This window comes from Pelophylax lessonae (assembly GCF_965119305.1).
Source record: "Pelophylax lessonae genome assembly, chromosome: 3".
Lineage (NCBI taxonomy): Eukaryota > Metazoa > Chordata > Amphibia > Anura > Ranidae > Pelophylax > Pelophylax lessonae.
In genome coordinates, this window is record NC_138770.1 from 224531784 (window position 1) to 224555129 (window position 23346).

Below are 23346 nucleotides of genomic sequence, written 5' to 3' on the forward strand. Positions count from 1 at the left end.
TTCTCCCTTCTGGCTAAAAGCAGAAAAAAATATGTTTTCAGTAGTGTACTGTAACACATGAGTAAATCAGCTTTATAAGCCACTTTAATTGTCAGAAGGAAAGGTTATATTGTGGACTTTCGGTACCCAGAAAAGAGTAGAGAGTGATATTTATTAAACAGAAGCTGTGGATTTTAAGAAAACCCATACTGAGAAAGCACACAGCCCTTTACAAATGTTAGTTGCCAGGCTACCATACTGATCAAACGCCCTTCATTTATTTTTGCATCACTGAAATAATAACAAATATGGGATTAGGTGAGTGAGTGAGTAAGTTCTGACTTTGCTCTGACTTCCTATTTTACATACTTTTTTGGTGGCAGTAACTTAAAACACTGTAAAATGTCAGCTCTTAGGCTGCATTCACACTTGTGCGTAGCATTTTTGCACGTTTTTTTACCGCGATTTTTAAACCGTGATTTTTACCGCGATTTTACTGCGTTTTTTTCAGGCGTGTTTGGAGGCAGGCATTGACATTTATCAAAAACGCTGGTAATCAGCCCAAAAAGAAGCTCATGTACTTTTTTCAGCTACAGGCATTTTGCAAAACGCTCAGATGTGAACAGGGGCCATTTAAATGAATGGGGATTTACTTGTTTTGGAACGTTTTTTTTAGCGTTTTTGGAGCTGAAAAACACTCAAAAACGCCCAGGTTTGAATGGAGCCTAAAAGCGGAACTCCAGGAATTCACCTACTTTGCGTTGTCACCTTGCTGGGAATTTACCCTGAGATGTGCATGTGCAGTTCAGTGTACATTCTAAAGAAGAATGTCAGCGGGCAGGTAAGTACATTTTATTGTAGAAAAGACCTAGATTGGTACTTTAATGTGTATGTAAATCCTAAATCTATATTTAGGTCTAGCACTGTCCCCATAGGGCTTGCTGTATGATGACTTGTTGGGCCTCTTCTGATTACCAGCAAACAGTCACTCAAGGTACAGTTCACACATTCATCCTTACTCCCAATAGCTTGTTACTTAATAAACAGTGCAGGGGTTTTGGTTTTAGTATTTATTGTAGAACTTGGATGGGAGAAGGGAACAGTGGGATACTCCAACTGGAACTATATAAAGTTGATAAGGACATCTCTCACTTGGCCTCACCAGGTTATTTGTGGAAGCAGTCACACTGCTTTAACCATACTGCCACGTGTATGGAAAGGGTTAAGTCTTCTTACTCTCTCCAGCAATAGACTTGGTGAACTACATTATCTTCGGGACACTCTCTAGCATCCCCTTTACTGACACCCGTCCACTGACTCTTCTAGCTGCAGGGATGCCCCCCCCCCCAGATCAAGCCCCTTGACACAGATCTGCCCTCACTGTGTGCAGAGTCAGATCCTTCCAGTGTCTCCCTTCCAGTCAGCTTTACAGGACCTCTGGGTTCAGTTTCTCTCTGACCCTTGGCATTGCAACTTCTACAGAGGAGGAGTCAGCCACTTTAAAAAGCTGTGTAAGTGTTTGAATTTGACCTAGCATCAGCCTCTTGTAATCCACTGTACAGCAGAGCTTAGACTAGCAGAGGGAGAGGCAGAATAAAGAGACAATCTGTTTTTTCTGGAATACAAGGGGCATGCTGACAGGAGGAGACAGCAGAGTGACAGAGAGATGAGCTCATCAGTCTGCAGCTTGTCTTTTCACTCTTCAGTCACAGGCTGGCGTGGAGGCAACTCAAGACCTGTAAGTGTAACTAAATTTGAGCTCCTTACCTGCCAGAAAGGGCTGTAAAAATGTGGCAGGGCTGTATAGACCTTAGGACTTGTTGAACAGAAATACAAATCCTTTAGTAAATAAAACAGCTCCCATATACTGTAAGTATTTGTCTGGGCATTAAGCAATTTGCACAGAGTATAGCCTAAAATCAAATTTGTGGCTGTTGGGAAATAACACCAGTCCTTGATAAGAACATGTTGATATACTGTATAAACCTCATGTTGCCAACTGTTCAGTGTGTTTGTTACCTTAGCTAGTCTGAGTTAGGTATAGATTCAGTTAAAAAATGCTGCCTTGGTATATTGTTCTTCTTTCTCCATATGTATGGTATAAATAAAGTAAGGCAGAGAACACATTAAAGTAGGGTGACCAGATGTGCTATGAGCTATAGATGTGGGGGCAGAAGTGTCCTCTGTGCATAGCAAACTTCTGAACCCTGTACTCTATGCCTAACACCCTCCTGTATATTATGTAGTCCTGTGCCCAGCCCTCTTTGTATTATGTAGTCCTGTGCCCAGCGCTCTGTGTATTATGTAATCCTGTACACAGCGCTCTGTGTATTATGCAGTCCTGTACCCAGAGCTCTGTGTATTATGCAGTCCTGAACCCAGCACTCTGTGTATTATGCAGTCCTGTGCCCAGCACTCTGTGTATTATGCAATCCTGTGCCCAGCACTCTGTGTATTATGAACTCCTGTACCTAGAGCTCTGTTTATTATGCAGTCCTGAACCCAGTGCTCTGTGTATTATGCAGTCCTGTGCCCAGAACTCTGTGTATTATACAGTCCTGTGCCCAGAACTCTGTGTATTATGCAATCCTGTGCCCAGCACTCTGTGTATTATGCAATCCTGTGCCCAGCACTCTGTGTATTATGCAGTCCTGTACCTAGAGCTCTGTGTATTATGCAGCCCTGTGCCCAGCGCTCTGTGTATTATGCAGTCCTGTGCCCAGCTCTCTGTCTATTATGCAGTCCTGTGCCCAACACTCTGTGTATTATGCAGTCCTGAACCCAGTGCTCTCTGTATTATGCAGTCCTGTACCCAGAGCTCTTTGTATTATGCAGTCCTGAACCCAGCACTCTGTGTATTATGCACTCCTGTGCCCAGCATTATGTGTATTATGCAGTCCTGCGCCATTTGCCAATATAAAGAAAAAATAAATAAATATGTCCCGGGTTTCATTTTTAAAATCTGGTCACCTTAACCACTTGACCACTGGAGGATTTTGCTGTCTTCAGTCCAGGCCACTTTTTGCGATTCGGCGCTGTGCGACTTTAACTGACAATTGTGCGGTCGTGCAACGCTGTACCCAAACGAAATTTACGTCCTTTTTTTCCCACAAACAGAGCTTTCTTTTGGTGGTATTTGATCACCTGTGCGATTTTTACTTTTTGCGCTATAAACAAAAAAACAGCGTTTATTTTGAAAAAATAACAATATTTTTAACATTTTTTTATATGAAATTCCCCCCCAAAAAAATGTAAAAATCTATTTTTTTTTAAATTTTTGGCCAATTTGTTTTCTGCTACCTATGTTTGGTAAAAAAAATCGCAATAAGCGTATTTTGATTGGTTTGCGCAAAAGTTATTGCGTTTACTAACTAAGGGAAAGATTTTTGTCATTTTTGGTGTTTTTTTTAACGCGTAATGGCGGAGATCTGCGATTTTTTTTGCGGGACTGCGACATTGCGGCGGACAGATCGGACCCTTGACTAACATTTTTGACACTTTTGGGGGTACCAGTGACATTACTGCAGTAATCAGTGCTATATATATGCACTGTTACTGTAAAAATGACACTGGCAGGGAAGGGGTTAATTTTATTGGAGAGGGAGGGGTTAATGTATGCCTGGTGCTTACTGACGTGTGGGGGGGGGGGGGGGTGACTGAGTGACAGAAGGACAGATCGGATGTCCAGCTATGCTGAACACTCCGATCTGTCAGTCCCTGTCACTATGGAGATCCGCCCGCTCTGTTTACACAGGCGGGCGGATCTCCTCACTAGATTCCCCGACGATCGGGGCAGAGCAGCGGCGATCGCCGCTGCTCCTCCCCTGGCCCGACTCCCGCTGTGAATGAAAACAGCGGGAGCGCGCCTCCGGCGGCGCGTGAGCGCCGCCTACAGGGGGAGGAGTCCAGCGACGTAGGTCTACGTCGCTGGACGGGAACGAGCCACTTTGCCGCAGTACGCTCCATGTGAGCGGTCGGCAAGTGGTTAAATTAGAGGAGCGATGGGTATAGTACTACCAAGCAAATGAATGAAAGCATACAATCAGGGCCGCTGATAAGGCAGTAAAGCCAGCCCTCCTGTACTGGGCTCAGGCCTCATCAGTTCAAAAGGGGGGCATGGGGACCTGCTAAGTAGGAAGGCCAGCAGTACTGCCTTACTTGCTGACAATTGTGACTCTTTTGCAGTGCTGCTGGCTTCTACTTTTCTCTTCTTCCTCCAGCTGCACTGCAGGGGGGGTCTGTTCTAGTATCTGTGCCCCCTTCCCCCTGTTGTCTGGGATCCCTGTGTGCCACTTGGCTCTGCAGTGCTTCTATTTTCCCTCCTCTCCTCTTCTGCCACCAGCTGCTGGGGAACACAGATGAGTTATTTCAGGATAGTGAGCGATACTGAGGGTGCAGATATTGCCTTTGTGCTACTATTCACTTGAATGGGTCTTGTCTTGTTTTGCCATGGCTGCAAAGGATAGCATCACGGGCATTGCATTTTAGCAAAAACTCATTTGATATTTTCAGACAATGGGGTCCCTCTCAGGTGGGCTGTACGAGGCTCTGTGATTTCTATCAGCAGCCCTGCATACAATACATATTGAAAGGAGATTTTCTTGCCGCATATTAAACTTGCAATGGAACTATTTTTTTGTGGAGCAAGATCAGATACATGTCTAACTATTCAATATTCAATATTGTATTATTGCTGCAAATACAGGACTGTATAGTCCCATTTTATAATGAATGAATTGCAGGCACATTGTGTACACATGCAAATCAGATTTTGCCAGATGGAAATGTTTCACAATTCTACAGCGTGTCCATGGGAAAAACTTGGAGACCATATAAAGGATTGCTGTTGATTTGAACTTGAAATGTCATTATTCATCCCTAATAGTTCCAAGCTTATTTAAAATGGGGTATGCACAAGATTCTACATTGATATCATGGAGAATAGACTTAGACATTTCATGTATTCTTCTCATTACTTGATTTTTCTTGTTTTTCAAGTTTTATGCAAATAATCTAAATAAATATAACAGAATATATTTTGAGCAGTGAATCAGAAGTAGTAAAAACCAGATAACCAGCATAACAGCCAGGCATCTAAAATGTCAGCAGTGTCAGCTCATATAGCTCTTTCATGAAAGGTTTACTTCGAATCTATATCCACAACACTGAACACTTACCCCAAAGTAACATCTGCTCAGTCTTAAAATCAAAGGGATAAAAAGTTGTTGTCAGAAAAAAAAATGTATAAGGTGTCTATACATTTATGTATGATCATTTAATTGTTGATAATAATAAAGCTGAACTGCAAGCAGTTATATACACACAGATGAAATACATATACAATGCATCCGGAAAGTATTCACTGTGCTTCACTTTTTCCACATTTTGTTATGTTTCAGCCCTATTCCAAAATGGATTAAATTCATTATTTTCCTCAAAATTCTACAAACAATACCCCATATGACATCATGACAGAAGTTTGTTTGACATCTTTGTGAATTTATTAAAAATAAAAAAAAAATGAAAAAAGAAATCACATGTACATAAGTATTCACAGCCTTTGCCATGACACTCAAAATTGAGCTCAGGTGCATCCTGTTTCCACAGATCATGCTTGAGATGTTTCTACAACTTGATTGGAGTCCACCTGTGGTTAATTCAGTTGATTGGACATGATTTGGAAGGTACACACCTGTCTATATAAAAGGTCCCACAGTTAACAGTGTATGTCAGAGCACAATCCAAGCCATGAAGTCCAAGGAATTGTTTGTAGACCTCTTAGACAGGATTGTATTGAGGCACAGATCTGAGAAAGGGTACAGAAACATTTCTACAGCATTGAAGGTCCCAATGAGCACAGTGGCCTCCATCATCCATAAATGGAAGAAGTTTGGAACCACCAGGACTCTTCCTAGAGCAGGCCGCCCAGCCAAACTGAGCGATCAGGGGAGAAAGGCCTTAGTCAGGGAGGTGACCAAGAACCCGGTGGTTACTCTGTCAGAGCTCCAGCATTTCTCTGTGGAGAGAGGAGAACCTTTCAGAAGAACAACCATCTCTGCAGCACTCCACCAATCAGGCCTGTATGGTAGAGTGGCCAGAAGGAAGCCACTCCTCAGTAAAAGGCACATGACAGCCCGCCTGGAGTTTGCCAAAGGCACCTAAAGGATTTTCAGACCATGAGAAACAAAATTCTCTGGTCTGATGAAACAAAGATTGAACTCTTTGGCCTGAATGGCAAGCGTCATGTCTGGAAGAAACCAGGCACCGCTCATCACCTGGCCAATACCATCCCTACAGTGAAGCATGGTGGTGGCAGCATTATGCCATGCCGTGGGGATGTTTTTCAGCAGCAGGAACTGGGAGACAGGATCGAGGGAAAGAGGAATGCAGCAATGTACAGAGACATCCTTGATAAAAACCTGCTCCAGAGCGCTCTGGACCTCAGACTGGGGCCTGTTGTCTTGTTGGAAGATGAAGGTTCATCTTCCAACAAGACAAGGACCCCAAGCACACAGCCAAGATAAAAAAGGAGTGACTACAGGACAACTCTTTGAATGTCCTTAAAGCGGAGTTCCGGCCACAGAATAGTTTTTTTTTTTTATAAATACTTCCCAAACAGTGATCCACCGCCCTTCATACATCAGCTAATCCGGTTTTATACAGTTTAATAATAGATTGGCAATCAGAAAATCTTACTTTATAAAATGTGTGCAGAGCGCCGCCATCTTTGTCCGGGTCACCCGAAGCCGCTGTATGAAAATATCTGCCCTGCTTCCTGGTTGTAGGTAGAGGAGGCCGGTGAATGCAGTGCGAAATCTCGCGCATGCCCAGTGCTATGCGATGGGCATAGTATGTGTTTCCGGAGGGACACCATCTATGGCACCGTCCGCGCTGGGCTACGCCTATCATGGCGTCATTTCCTGTTTGGAAATAACGCGATGAGAGGAGCTGCCGGCCGCCTACGTCACTGCCCATTGCATCCTGGGAGTGATGAGTAAGAGCTCCCAGGACGCATTGCAGGACAGGAAGTGACGGTGCCGGCCGCAGCCGAGGAGGGAGGAAGTGGAAGGAAAGGTGAGTATATTTTCTTCTGAAACAAGGTAAAAAAAAAATAAAAATCGGGAATATCCAATTCATTTACAGGTGACAATAAGGAAGCGAATGCCACAAAATCTAATGTAACGATTTTGTGGCCGGAACTCCGCTTTAAGTGGCCCAGCCAGAGCCCAGACTTGAACCAGATTGAACATCTCTGGAGAGATCTGATAAAGGCTGTGCTCTGACACTCCCATCCATACCGATGGAGCTTGAGAGGTCCTGCAAAGAAGAATAGGAGAAACTGCCCAAAAATAGGTGTGCCAAGCTTGTAGCATCAAATTAAAAAAAACTTGAGGCTGTAATTGGTGCCAAGTGTGCTTCAACAAAGTATTGAGCAAAGACTGTGAATACTTATGCACATGCATTTTTTTTTTTAATAAATTTGCAAAGATTTCAAACTAACTTCTTTTAAGGTTGTCATTTTGGGGTATTGTTTGTATAATTTTGAGGAAATAATGAATTGAATGCATTCTTTGGTCAATGAGATGTTCTTTATGGAAATTGTATGAGAATCATGCCTCAATAGTACTGTTGTGATTACAATATATTTATTTCAAACAATTAAATATTTTTTGCCAGTGCATTCTGTGTTTTATTTACACTCATGCCCAGTCAGTATTAATGCTACACTATGAATTTACTCAAACAGGTTATTTTCATTCCTGCATGCCGCATGATGTAACATCAAAAGAGTGAAATTGCTTTTCTAAATTAAAAAGCAAACTTTGACTTTAGGCTTTACCAATTACTCATGTTCAGTAAAGATCACACTCATGTGATATCTTTGTAGTCATAAGACTTTGTGGTTTATATTCAGTAAAAATCTGGAGATGTACTAATTACTTAAAAGCTGCACTGAAAGAAATTACTGGAAAATGCATGCTTAATTTTTTTTTTCTTCTTTTTCTAAATGAAATCAAAAGAAGTAAGAAAATATATATCTAAATTTGTGATCAAATTAAAGTCCTATCTGTCCTGAAAAAATAATATATATATAATAAATTAGACTACAATATTAAACGTTAGAACGTGCAAATATAACACATTTCCAAAATGAAAAACTAATTTTGGGAGGAAGGCTTTGGCACTGAAGTGGTTAAAAAGCAATACAATGGCCAGCATCATTTATCTCTAGTTTAAACTGTACAAACTTCAATATTTCCTCCGATTTCTAGCACAAACCAAAATTACTTGCTCGCCTCTATCTAGCAATAGTGGACATTTATGAAAGCTAAAGGTTGTGAACATGTTATAAAATAATGTGCAGTGGGCTATGACAGCTAGGGGCTTTGTTTCCTTTTCTGTACCGGGAAACACACATTGAAAACCCGGTATGGTTAAAGCACAATTTCTTAGACTTACCTGTGTGCATCTGTTATCATAAATGTCCCCTACAGAGCATCTTAAAAATTAAATACTTTCAAACCTGAACATATGATTGTGAAAATCACAGCCATAAATTATCAGGTAACAGATTATACACCATGGTTATTATTCAATTCATCTCGGGGGTATAGCTGACCAATATAAATTCCTTACTGAAGATGTTTCACTTTAATTATAGTCATTTATTATTGTTTGCTTAACCACTCAGATGAAAAGCTGATTCAGACTTCTAAACTAGTTCATAATGCATAGGCCATAAATCTTCAAATCTTTAGGACATGTTTAGCAGTGGGTTTTAATTTACATTTTAGTACCTGTATAATATTTACTAACCTACACAAATAAGGATAATACTGGAACATAAGGTATATCATATATTATTCGGCCAGTTGCCAGGTGCTGGCTTGTCAATTAAACAGCTGATGTTTCTGAAGAGGACTCATACTGAGCTGCTGAGGTCTTTTCTTTTCTTTACTAGTCCTTTACTGGTTCAGTTTATTAATAAACAATTTTTTTGAATTTATGTTTTTTTTTTTAAAAAAAAATAATCTAGCAGCAGTTAACTGCAAAGAATATTGACTTTGAAATTCCCTGCCTTTTTAAATATCTTTTTTTCTTATTCGCATTGCCTGACATAAATATCACTTTGATGTGATGTACGGTATTTAAACTTGCATTGCTAATAAATTGCTCCAAAAACCATATTAGAAGTAAAGTAAAATTTTGGTGAAATTAACAAAATTGCACTAAATTTGCAGTTACAAATAATGGAAACAGATATCTGACATGATGTGTTCAGGTGCTGGCAATTGAAAAAATGTAAAAGCAGATGAGAGTTTGGGGATGCATTATAGTCTAAGCCCCACCTGAAAGATAGTCCCAGTGATGTCACTCTTGTGGAGGGGGATGAAACAAGTTGTTTATTGACTTTGCCCCAAGGATAGTGGTCAGCAGGAGGGTTGACATCCTTAGTGGGGACACAGACCACCATAAGCACATATAAAAGGTCAGCACACCAGCATTTCATTAAAAAGTTCAACTAAACATCACATATCCAGGGGAAAAAACACTAACATTTCAGGGATACTGAGGTCCTCTTTCTTGTGGTATTATGTGGGACCATAGGTCATTCATCAAGATATTTTGTCTGGGAGGTATGTTCACAGAGATTATTTATGTACATCTCTTCCAGTCTCTGTGGGTCTGGGTCAGAAACCCCGGAAGGTGGAAGATGAGAGAAAGAGAACTGAGCCACATGACCTTACACATAGGGGCTACTACTGCTGCTGTATTTTCACCCATTCCAGAAGCAGAGACTAATAGGCAAGTGCTCCTAAGCTCTAATACTTCAACTGCAGCTGCCCAGAGCTTCTTAAGTGTGTGACTAAATCCTTGGGATAGATTTACCTCTGTCCTATTGTTTTTATCTAACATGTACAGTGCCAGAAAGCTATGTCTGTGCTACTGTATGTGTGTAGTGGTCACCTTCCAGTATGTTAGTTGGTTGAACCTGACTATTGCAATAGAGTTTATTGGGGACTAAGAAACAGAGTAGACTGCTGACAAAAGTTTCTGCTGACAAAAGGTAGTATTCCAGGCTGGTTGGACAATGACTGGAGGGTCTCCCCATCACTGGAGATCTTGTCTTCAGGTCTCTGAAACCAAGATGTATGCCACATTGTGATCATCCTCAGGGGCCACTGTAACTGAATTTTGCTGCAACATTCCCCGGGAGGTATTTCTATTAATAACTGTATATATCTGTGTACATGTGCAGAATTCCACCAGGACTCTTGTTGGGCCCTTTGCTGATAATGCCTATTCATACTATTATTATATTTTCTTATATAAAGCTTGCATTATTTCCTTATTGGCATGCATCTATATTCTTATAGTTAATGTTAATACTGGTTGCAGTAGTTCCTGTGCTCCCAATTGCTTTGATTATGATACTGGTTAATTTCCCAAGAAGAGAACCCCCTCTGTTCAAAGAAGAGTCCTGGATAGAGGCACTGCCAACATTTGTATCTGGAACTCCTAACCCTCTCTTATTTGTGTGTGACGATCAATAAAACTTCTAATAGACAGAAAGTGACTGCCACCCAATGTTCTTTCTGTCACCCATTTTAGCCATGGACTCAGCCCTGGGGGGAAATTCTGGTCCATCTCTGCCTCTGGGGATGCCACCATGCTTTCAGGTGTCACAGGGGGTGCTACAATTGTTTTGGCTTTAGATATGCAGTACAAATGAACTTAGAGCACCTTGCACAAACACTGGCCGTGGGCTTTAAATTAGAGTTCTTTAATGCCCTCGAAGGGAAGTAGTATTTTCCTTCTTAATATAGCACCTACTGTATGTTCAGCTCTATGGCAGACTGAAAATATAAGTAAAAGTTTTGCCTGTGATCGTTTATGCGCTTGCCGCACATTATTCCAGTGGCCACCTGAATGATGTATGTGGTAACCATAGATCACAGTAGTAACAGAGTATGTTTGAAATCATTTGATCAATTTGGCAGCATTTAGCACCATGTGTGCAGATATTTTATTGCAAGCATAGATATGTCTTCATGTGCGATATTTAGTAGGGTGTAAAAACTATAAGTGCCAGTTGTTTTGTCTGTAATCCTGTGAATATAAATGAAAAACTGGAAAGCCTTAGGAACCATAACTGTGAAAACCATATGGTTTGGTTCTGGGACATCTTAAATGCCACATATTTCTGATCAAGGAAACAGGAGATAGTGACATTTTAGAGCTGTAGTTCACCTGGAACCTTGGAGGAGCAAACAGGCTTGTCTACTTTAAAGGAGTTGTAAAGTCAGAAGGTTTTTTTATCTTAATAAATTCTTTGCATTAAGATAAAAAACCTTCTGGGTGTAGCAGCCTCCCCAGCACCCTCTAATACTTACCTAAGCACCCTCTCACTCCAGTGATGTCCACTAGTTCCTCGGCCGTCTGGGACTCTCTCTCTCCTAGATGGCAAAGACACAGCCATGGCGCCATTGACTCCCGTGGCTGTCAACTAAAGTCAGTTAGCCAATCAGGAGAGAGAGGGGGCGGGGCTGAATGGCAACTCTGTGTCTGAATGGACACATGGAGCTGAAGCTCGGCTCGGGGGCACCCATAGCAAGCTGCTCGATGTGATGTGACTCAATAGGAAGAAGGTGCTAGGATCAGCAACCAGGACCCGAGAAAAGGAGGATCGGGGCTGCTCTGCACAGGAGTTAAGTATAAAGATAAAAAAACAACTGCACAGGAGATAAGTATAACTTGTTTGTTATTATTTTTTTTTTTTTAAATAAACGAGACTTTAAAATCACTTTAAAGCCTATAAGTATAGCTAAAATAAAGTACAGAACAATCAGCACAAGGGACATAACTTACAATCAGTGGGATGTGTGCCTTGTGCTGATTCTTCTTCTGTTAGTAGAAATCTTTCTCCGTTTATGCCCTCACCTCCACTGCCATAACCTTCTGGTGTGGTGAGAGTTAATACAGTTAAGAGGCTGTCAGAGGCTCTCATCAACTGAGCTCAACTATGCCTGCCCTTTTCACCCAGCTGCTCCATTCATAGAAGGCGTACTACAGCTTCTATGAATGAAACAAGATCTATGAATGGAGGGGGAAGAGTTATCCTCTTCCCATACCCAATTCTCAGATCACTTTCCATTGATAGAAGCTGTAGTATGAATTCTATGAAAGGAGGAGCTGGAAAGAAAGTATGCACATAGTTGGTCTCTTGATGAAAGCCTGACAGCCCATTCGTTGTATTAACTCTCTCTGCCCTGGAAGGTTAAGGCATGAATGGAGGGACAAAGGACTAATTCTACTGACTGTAAGTTATATCCCTTGTGCTGATTTTTCTGGGGAGGAGGGGGGGTAGCTACATTTAAAGTGATTGTAAAGTCTTGTTTTAAAAAAAAAAAAAAAAAATAATAACAAACATGCTATACACACCTGCTCTGTGTAGTGGTTTTGCACAGAGTTGCCCGGATTCTCCTCTTCTCGGGTCCCACTTCTGTGCTCCTGGCCCCTCCCCCCTGTTGAGTGCCCATGATTGGCTGACTGACTTTGATTGACAGCAGCAGGAGCCAATCTCGCCATGCTGCTGTCTCAGCCAACGAGGAAGGGAGCCCCCGTTAGCTGAGAAACTCCTGCAACATCGCTGGATAAAGATGGGCTCAGGCCAGTATTAGAGGGGCTGGAGGGGGGCTGCTGCACACAGAAGGTTTTTTGTCTTAATGCATAGAAAACTTTCTGCCTTTACAAATCCTTTAAGTTTACTAATGAAACCACCAGCACTAGACATATTTACCAGAACTAGATACCTGTGAGCTACTAGCCAACAGCAAGCAGTAATATCTAACAATGTGTTCTGATTTTATTTACAGCCCCACCCCCAGAGAATCCATGCATGAATGGAAAGAGTTGAAGCTCTCTAGCTTTGCCATTTTACCAAAATTCATTTTTTACTATGGTCACCAGGGCTTTCAGGGTACAGTAGTGTAGAAAATGACAAGCTTCATAACACTGATATGCTGGCTCTATTTGGAAAGGGAGTTTAAACCCTGGAGATGAAACAGACCAGTAGGAACACCTTAGATGGGTGAAATTAATCACAATCCCTATACAAGTGCGTGTGGACTCTTACTCCGATTCTGATGAATGCAGGGTTACGTAAAGGATAGCGAGAATCCCCATAGGGCAAGTTTGGTTACATGGTTCACTGTAGGAAAAGTATGCAAGTACATAGACTGTCACTGTGCCACGGTCCCAGTACCAGAGGCCCTGTCAGAGATCAGACTCATGTGTATGCCCAAGGAACTGTAGACTTTTGTCTTGTTTCATCTTGGCAGGTGTGACCTTCCTATCATTTTGGGTAAACTGAGATTCAATCAAGAGGAACTGTATATAATATATGGAGCCACGTTTGGGTTTGACTAATGGTTTTTTAAATCCACCCTTATTTCTGTCTTAAACAGCTGTGTGTCATGGCCACAGATGACTGCTTCTACTATTAGGTTTCATTTAATTGACTTTTACTGTGCTAAAAGTACCCATTTATCCTGATATCTAATTTCCTTATTTCTGTAGAACGCCCTAGGTACATGTCACACAGAACGGAAAGCAGGCATACTGTATGAATATAGTTACAAAATACACTTCTTTTACCCTACAATGTAAAGTACAAGGTAATAAGACTATGCAAGTCTGCAGAATGAAGCTAGAAAGAGGCACATTTCTCTTTTCCATATTACCAACAAGGGAAATGCACCTTCCATGTAATTATAGAGGAAAATGTGTTTTACAGGTTGCGCTCTATAGAAAAGAGGACATCAGCACTGATCAGCCTTTGTGCCATGCCAGAAATATAAATATTCCTAGGTGTGATTTAGATTGTACCCAGTGGCAGCGTTATTCATGTGTTTTATATCTGCTGTCGTTCTAAGTAAGACCTTCACAGATGGCTGTCATTTGCTGAAAAGCATTAAGAAAATGTAACACACTTACCCCACTTCACAGCTGCTGCACTGACCACATTCATAAAAAGGACCTCGACATGCCAAGCAGACCATAGCTAATCCTTTAAAAAAGTCCTGTTAAGATGTTGTTTATACAAATTTGCCACAGCGTCTCCATCTTTTAACCACGTGGGGATACAATCCTTCAGGGGCTTCCAATGAACTGTGCATATTCCAAGGCTAAAGAACATTTATGGATATACATCAAGGGCAAATCGTTTGTCAGGTACTCTAAACATATAAAAGCATATCTTATGTTCTGTCTCTTACTTTATTAAATAAAACCTGCTCTACATTAGGAAAATAAAGCAGTCTTTCTTCATACTGTAGATGTTCTCACAGCAGAAAAAGATTAACAAATGCTGAGATTTCAAAAAGTGCACAGAGCCATACTGTTAGCCCATAACAAGCAATCAAAACCAGCATCAAGGAATGAAAATACACACAAAGATCATTTTTGATTGGTTGCCGTTAGTCTTTGCAAATCATTCTTTTGTGTACAATGCCACTTATTCCTAAAAGTGTCTCCTTATAGAGTTTTGGTGTCACCTATAAAAAGTAGATGGTTGCTATAGGCAGAACACATTTTACCTTTTATTTGGCAATGATACAGTCATATGTGTTATAGTGTAACTGCACTTACACCTAGGGGGGCACTCCTAAACCCTGAATTAAAGGGTAACTCCACTTTCACAATTGCTACACAAGTCATATTGTAATTGCATGTTATTAAAAATTGATGTAGCACCCTACAGGTAGGTGCTAGGTAAAAGTATAGTGGGCCTTGGCTGCCAAACAGCAGGGCCATGATTTCAGCTGGGCTGTCATGTCTCCCAGGTGTGGTTACTGAGAGGGGAGTCTCCCCACTGGCTCTGTGAGAGATTTCTCATTGGGCAGTGGAGGAAATCCAATCAGTGGCCCATTCGGGCTTGTAATTACCCCAGAAGGCAGATTCTGCCGCAGAGGATTCTGGGAGGGGGTATAAGTCTGAGGGGAATGCATGACGCAGTGTCTTTGGCGGGAAGCAGAGTCCCAGGAGGGAGAGTACGGCTGTCTCTCCTTCTGTCAGAGGAATTGGATGTCTTGGGCGGCTTGCCTGAGAGTGCAGAGTGAGAGCTGAGCTGCAGAGGGGACCCAGTGTGCTGAGGACCAGCGGAGAAGGAGGGGTCCAGTTCCAGGAAAGCCTTCCAAGGTCCTGAGTTCTGTGAACTGCCCCTGGGGGTCTGCCTAACTGTAGAGGGGACCACTCCAGTGAAGGTCCCAGGGATCCAGGAGCCAGCTAGTGTAAAGAGGGTGCCTAGTCAGAGGACCCTGAAGTATTAGGGGGGTACCTAGTCAGAGGACCCTGAAGTGTAAAGGGGGCACCAGCAGTTGGCCCTGAAGAGTTAAAGTGTGCAGTGTACAGCTGGAGTGTACAGTGTTAAGAGTTGCAGCAGTACAAGTAGTTACAAGGAGCTACCTAAGTCAGTGAAGGGCTGGAGGGAGCTGATCACTGGACTTCCAAGCTAAATGGAGTGTAAGGAGTTAAATGTAATACAGTCCTGGATCTTCTGAGTTAACCAAGGGTGTTAAAGTCGAAATTTTAGCAAGTTCAGCATAACAGTATTTTCAAGCGCCAGGAAGCGTTGGTCGGCATTCAGCCGGCGGCAGGACAGCGTCAATGGGCATTTTTCTGTACAGTGTCCCAGATAAACTTAGTTGAGCCAGAGGAGTATCCCACTCATTCCCTTCTCCCATCCCCATTATAAAATAAACAACACAAACCAAAGATGCCGGAATGGTCATTGTATCAGTTCTCACACTTGGGTTTTCAACTTAAATGTGTTGGAAGTGATTCCGGTATTAATGGCAGACCCACATCAGGCCTAATGCCTGGAAATATTGCTACATTATTTTTCCTTTTAAATACATCGCACAGTAATTTTCTATTAAATGTAATGCAATACGGCAACCTGGAGGCGTTCTGTACACAGATGGTGTATAAATCACCCCCCAAAAATGTAATTTCCTGCCTAAGTGATTGACTTACTGATTTTCCCAGAAGTCTGCACTGTACAAGTCAGATTGTGAGCATCCCCTGCCACAAAAATGTAATTTTTGGGGAGATGCTCCCAAAGGGAAATCACGTCTGAAGGGATGAACACCCTACAACTTTCCTCATTTGAACCCTGCAAGTGCAGCAGCTGATTGATAATTATAAAACCACATCCATTTTGCACATGAACACAAACAAACAGCTATTTTTTCAGAAAAACAAAAAGAAGGTATTTGCATTTAAAGTTTGTTAAAACCTTTGCAATGTACATAGATCACCCAGAAGGGATTTTTTTTTCTAAATAAAAGTGTAGTTACTCTTTAACTAAGCGGAGCTATATGTTACATACGCTGGAACGCTACACTCTGTGCTGTAGGTGACTGACACTCTCCATATGCTGGGAAACAGTGCTCAGGTGTATGCTATGTATGGCGTATGGCACTATATACAGAGTGCAGATGTCAGGAGTATGAAGTATATGACATAACATACAAAGTGTAGCAGTTGGAATATGTATTGTACATACATAGCCTTGACAACCATATATTGTATGCTGTTCTAGGTAGTAAATCCCCCTACATTCTCCCCATCCCCTGAGCCTAACATTCTTTTACTTACTTTTTCGTGATCTAGTGAGATATTGCCAACAAGGCTGCGAAGACACTTGTCAAAATCTTCTGAGCCAAGACCATGATTTCTATAGAGAGCTTCCCAGTATGAGCTCCTACTCCACACTTATTCCCCACAGGAATGAATAGGAGTGTAGAGCACATGCATAGGCCTGGCTTAGAAGATTAAGTCAGGCCCGGAGCAAAAAAAAAAAAAAAATAGGCGCAGGGCCTCATGATAGGGTTGATAGGGGACACAGGAGAAGGAGGCAGGATAGGGTTAATAGGTGGGCTGTGGCTGGTGGTGCCTGAAAAGGATTGGACTAGGCCAGGTTGGGTGGGGGCTTAGGGGTGGTGACTCTGGGTGGGGCTGCTTTGGGGCCAAGCAGAAACGTGTGAGCAGCTAAGAAGAAGGAGGAATCCTCTGTGCTGCCCCTTACTAACTATGGCTGACTCTGAACTGTTGCTGGGGAGGCTTCGGGAGGCTGCCGCTTCGCGCGGCTCCTCCTGGCTGCAGGCGCAGGTCTCCGCTATGCTTGGCGGGGAGCCTGCGGCAGCGGGGGACGGGCGTTCCCGCGCTCGGAGGTCACGGCCTCCGGAGCGTTACAGCCCGCCAGTGTCCCCTCGTGCTGAGCGCCGTTCCGGGAGCCCCCCTGTGGACCCTCCAGGCTCGCCGGCCCCGCGCTCTCCTGCCAGGGCCAGAGGTGCGGCTGGGAGGAATCCCCCTCTTCGGCGGAGCACGTACGGGCGGGGCCCTGCCCGTTCTTCCTCTCCGGCCCCGCCCGCTCGTCGGATCGCATCAGGATCTGCGGCCGCCCCGACTGGTGAGGACCGATCGGTCGGGGCGGCTCGGCGTGGGAGACGGCCGTTGGCGGCCACCAGCCAGTCGGGTGGAGCGGCTGGTGGCTTGAGGCTGCGGGCATCCCGGTCGGGGGTGGAGCCTGAAGAGTCGGCGGTGGATGGCTGTGGATCGGGGCCTAGTGAGAAGCGGCCCAGGCGCGCCGAGGCGGGAAGGTCGGCATGGCTGCGACAGGGGGGGGATGGCAGTCGGTCAGCCCCCTCGGTGCTTGATGTTCCTGTTCCGGTGGAGGATCGGGTCGGTCTGGAGGAGCGATCGGAGGGGGAGCTGTCGGGCTCGGATGTTGGTGAGGTGCCTGTTCCTGTGCCTGCGGGGGATGCCGGATCTGCGGCGGTGGGGCCTAGCCCTGCCCGGCCTGGTGAGTCTTTCAATGTACACTCTTCTTTGTTGTCTGTGTTGCAGGCGTTGTCTGGGGGGTCGGGGGCTGGGCCTGGCCGGGGGGGGTCCGGGGGGTCCGAGGGTGTGCCGTTGGGGTCGGGGGTCTCCTCCGCCCCGCGGGGGTCCGCGGGGCCCGCGGTAAGGGGCGCCAGGGCCGGGCTGGAGGGCCTGCTGGCGGGGCTGCGATCTTTGGTGCAGCGCTTTGAAGGGGGTTCGGGTGGCGTTTCCCCGACCGCGGCTTGGGGTCAGGGGGCGGTCGCTCGCTCTGCGCGGGCGGGAGCGGCCTCAGGTGGATTGGGGGCGGCGGCTTCCGCCACGGAGGTGCCGGTCTCTGCGCCGGTCGTGACACCGCCCGCGCAGGCGGTGGGGGACAAGGCTGCGGATCCCAAGTCCACAGGTAAGGATGCGGATGCGGTTCGGCTCGCGGATGCGGCGAAATGTGAGGTATATGTTTGCTTTGAGGGGCCCTTGGGGGCACACCTCAAGCCCGAGGTCAGGGAGAAGATTTGGAAGGACGAATACGTGGAGATCTTCACGCTGCTTCCGTTGGAGAAGTTCAACTTGGATCGGGTGAAGCCGGAGGAATCCAAGAAGGAGGATGAGGAGCGGCGGCGCTACAGGTTGATTCCGCGCACGTTTAGCAACTGGCTGCAGGCGTTCGCCATCTTTGCGAGCGTGGTGGGTGAGAAGCGGCCGGGGCATTGATCCGCCTTATTCTGTTATTTGGACGCCATTGGCGAGGCGTACCGGGTTTATGGCGGGGTTGCTTGGCTTCGGTATGACGAGCAATTCCGCCAGCGCAAGGCGGTCCGCCCTGCGCTGCATTGGGATCATAAGGACATTAGTCTGTGGATGCGCCTCATGACGTCGGCGTGGGCGTCGTCTTCCTTTTTTCCAGGGACGGCCGGAAGTCCGGGTGCCCCGGGACAGCCGGCCGCAAAACGTCGGGGGTTTTGTTGGCAATTTAACGAGGGGACTTGCAAGTTCGGGTCCTCGTGCCGCTTTAAGCACGAGTGCTCTGGCTGTGGGGGTGCGCACCCCCTCTCCCGTTGCTTTAAGCAAGGCAAGTCGCGGGCCGGAGATGCTCAGCAGAAGAGGGAGGACGCCGGTGATGGTGGAAAGGATGCGTCCTTTTCTAAGTAGGTATCCGGATCGGGCGGCTGCTCATTTGCTGGAGGCCGGGTTCTCGGGGGGTTTCGTTATTCCTTGCGCCATGTCCGCCGTTCCCCCGTTGGCGGACAATTTGCGGTCGACCCGGCTTAACCCCGGGGTGGTGTCGGACAAGCTGGCGAAGGAGGTTGCGTTGGGCCGCATGGCGGGTCCTTTTCTTCGGCCCCCGTTGGCCGACTTGGTGGTCTCCCCTCTGGGATTGGTGCCCAAGAAGGAATCTGGCAAGTTCCGCTTGATTCATCACTTGTCCTTTCCCAAAGGGGGGTCGGTTAATGACGGCATTGATCCTGAGGCCTGTGCGGTGTCTTACACTTCTTTCGATGCGGCCATATTTTGGGTGCGTCAGTATGGGCGGGGTGCGCTGCTGGCGAAGACGGACATCGAGGCCGCTTTTCGGCTGCTTCCCGTCCATCCCCAAAGTTTCCGTCTGTTGGGCTGCCAGTGGCTGGGTTCTTTCTACGTGGACTTGCCCATGGGCTGTTCGATCTCGTGCGCTTTCTTTGAGCAGTTTAGCTCGTTCGTGGAATGGGTTGTGCGTGATGTGGCGGGAGTCAATTCGGTCATCCACTATCTGGATGACTTCTTGTGTGTGGGCCCTCCTTCGTCCAATTTGTGCGGGGTTCTGCTGGCCACGGTACAACACGTGGCGGAGCGCTTTGGCATTCCGTTGGCGGCCGATAAGACGGAGGGCCCTAAGACGGTGATTAGTTTTTTGGGGATCATAATTGATTCCGAGGCCATGGAATGTCGCTTGCCCGGCGACAAGCTGCTGGATCTTAAGTCTGACATTTGCTTGCTGGTGGGGAAACGGAAGGTACAGCTTAGGCGACTGCAGTCGCTCCTTGGGAAGCTGGCCTTTGCGTGTCGGATTGTGCCGATGGGCCGGGTTTTCAGCCGGCGTCTGTCGGCTGCCACGGCTGGGGTGCGGTCGCCGCACCACTTCGTTACGTTGTCTGCGGAACATGTGGATGATCTGCGGGTTTGGCATGTCTTCTTGACGTCATTCAACGGGCGGTCGCTTTGGCAACGAGGCCCGGTCAGCAGCTGCGATCTGGAGTTGTATACGGATGCGGCTGGCTCTACGGGCTTTGGCGCCTTCCTCGGTGGCCGGTGGTGTGCGGAGCGGTGGCCGGCAGCATGGAGCGAGGCTGGGTTGTTGCGGAATTTGGTTCTGTTGGAACTTTTTCCGGTGGTGGTGGCAGTGGAGCTGTGGGGGGCTGAGTTCAGGGATAAGAAGGTCCGTCTGCATTGTGATAACATGGGTGTGGTGCAGGTTATCAATCGGCTTTCCGGTTCGTCTGCGCCGGTTGTCAGGTTGTTGCGCCACTTGGTCTTGCGTTGTCTGCAGTTGAATGTTTTCTTATATGCTGTTCACTTGCCCGGGGTGGAGAATTCGGTGGCTGACGCTTTGTCTCGGTTTCAGCAGGTCCGTTTTCGGGAGCTGGCGCCGGAGGCGGATCGCCATGGGGAGCCTTGCCCGACGGACCTGTGGCACATTGTGTCGGGATCGCCGCTGGTTTGCTCCGAAGGTCGCTGAGTGATGTCACGTGGGCTGCGTATTCCAAGGTGTGGAGGGAGTGGTCGGTCCTTCTGGATTGGGCTGGATCGGATGCGGTGAGTATGCTTTCTCCGTCCCTGGTGCTGTATTTTCTGTGCGTGAATTTTGAGCGGGGGGTGTCGGCGTCGGCAGTCGGCCGCAAGCTGGCGGCCTTGGCCTTCCTGTTTAAGGTTTGCGGCCTTCGGGACTTTACAAAGGACTTTGTGGTCCGCCAGGCTTTGAAGGGTTATAGGCGGGGTTCGCGTCGGCCGGATGGCCGCCGCCCGATATCGTTCGAAATGTTGGGGGAGTTGGCACGGCAGGTGGGCAGCTCTTGCTCCTCTCCGTATGAGGCGTTGTTGTTCAGGACGGCCTTTGTTTTGGCCTTTTTTGGGGCGTTCCGCATTGGCGAATTGGTGAGTGCTAATAGGAAGGTTCCTGGGGGCCTTTTGGTGGGAGAGGTGAGTCTCTCCGCTTCGGCGGTTGTGATCTTTCTCCGGAGGTCCAAGACCGACCAGGCCGGTAGAGGTACGTATGTTCGTTTGTATAGGGTGGGGGGTTCCCCCCTCTGCCCGGTGGCGGTGGTAAGGGAGTTTCTGGGTGCGCGCCCCCCGGTTGGGGGGTCTTTCTTGGTACACCTGGACGGCTCGTCCGTGTCCAGGTTTCAGTTCAGGGCGGTGTTGGGCAGGTGTTTATCTGTGTTGGGCTACAAGACCGGGGATTATTCTTCGCACTCTTTCCGCATTGGGGCGGCTACGGAGGCTGCCAGGTGGGGTGTGGATGACTCAGTGTTGAGGCGTATTGGTAGATGGGAGTCTAACCGTTTCAAGTTGTACGTTCGTCCTCATTTGTTGTGATTTGTGGTACGTCGGGGGGGCTCTGTGGTGTGTCCTGTTTTGTCATGTTTTCTTGCTGTTTCATTACAGAGGGAGCAGCGTGCCTGATATGGATCGTGGGGCATTCATATGTGTTCTGGGGGGCCAAGAGGGCTGAAGTGCGGCCCAACGGGCGCCAATTGGGTTTTTCTCGGGAGGAGGCTGTTGTCCGCTGGATTGGAGTGCCGGGTTTGATCTGGTGCAAGGTCCTCCCGGAAGTGCATCGTTTTGCTCGGTTGGACCGGGCCCCGGGCGTCCTGGTGCTGCATGCAGGGGGCAACGATCTGGGGGTCCGTTCCATGCGCCTGCTCATACGAGACATCAAGTTTGATTTTCTCAGACTGCGCACATCTTTTCCCGACATGGTTATTGTTTGGTCGGACATTGTGGGTCGGACCTCTTGGCGTTTTGCCAGGTCCGCTGTGAGTCTGAACAAGGCCCGGATTAAGGTGAACAAGGCGGTTGGCCGCTTTGTCTGCCGTAATGGGGGTGTGGTAGTTAGGCATGGGGAGCTGGAGGTGGATACGTGGCGTTATTTGCGGGGTGACGGTGTGCATCTGAATGCGGTTGGTACCGACTTGTGGACTCTTGGGATTCAGGATGGAGTTCAACGGGCTCTGCGAGTGTGGCGGGGCTCACAGGTGTAAGGTGTCACACCTGTGTGCTGTGGCGGTTGGGGGTCTTTGGAGGCGGTAACAGGTTTTTGGTCAGTGCATAGGGTGACCCATCTACGGTATGGAGCCCTATAGTGTATCCCGGTTAATAGGGGTTTAACCGGGATGTGTTAACAAAGGGTATCAGTGAAAAGTGGGTTGTTCCTGAGCTGGTGTTTCGCAGCTGGGGACCGTTGGGTTTTCTTGGATACTTATACCATTTTTGAATTGGATTTTTGGTGCCTCCCAAGACCAACAACCCCTGATTCTCTTATGTGTACTGGAGTATTTATTGGTTTACTGTTTACTATGTTTAAATTGGTTGTTAATAAAATGGCCTAACAGGCCACAATTTTATCCAAAGTCGTTGTCAGTATCATTTGTTTAGAGGATTAGAAGGTGGGTGGTTTTATGGTAAGAACAGGAGTGGGCATCGGTCATACCCTAATCAAGTCAGGCCCGGAGCAAAAAAAAAAAAAAATAGGCGCAGGGCCTCATGATAGGGTTGATAGGGGACACAGGAGAAGGAGGCAGGATAGGGTTAATAGGTGGGCTGTGGCTGGTGGTGCCTGAAAAGGATTGGACTAGGCCAGGTTGGGTGGGGGCTTAGGGGTGGTGACTCTGGGTGGGGCTGCTTTGGGGCCAAGCAGAAACGTGTGAGCAGCTAAGAAGAAGGAGGAATCCCCGCCCTCCCGCCCTGAATTTGGGATTTCGGATTTCGGAATGTGCACGTGGAGGATGTCGATTCGGATTTGGAGTTTGGGATGCTGTTTTTATGGTTGGCGGTTGGGGGTCTTTGGAGGCGGTAACAGGTTTTTGGTCAGTGCATAGGGTGACCCATCTACGGTATGGAGCCCTATAGTGTATCCCGGTTAATAGGGGTTTAACCGGGATGTGTTAACAAAGGGTATCAGTGAAAAGTGGGTTGTTCCTGAGCTGGTGTTTCGCGGCTGGGGACCGTTGGGTTTTCTTGGATACTGATACCATTTTTGAATTGGATTTTTGGTGCCTCCCAAGACCAACAACCCCTGATTCTCTTATGTGTACTGGAGTATTTATTGGTTTACTGTTTACTATGTTTAAATTGGTTGTTAATAAAATGGCCTAACAGGCCACAATTTTATCCAAAGTCGTTGTCAGTATCATTTGTTTAGAGGATTAGAAGGTGGGTGGTTTTATGGTAAGAACAGGAGTGGGCATCGGTCATACCCTAATCATGACAAGTGGAGGTGTTACTTCATAG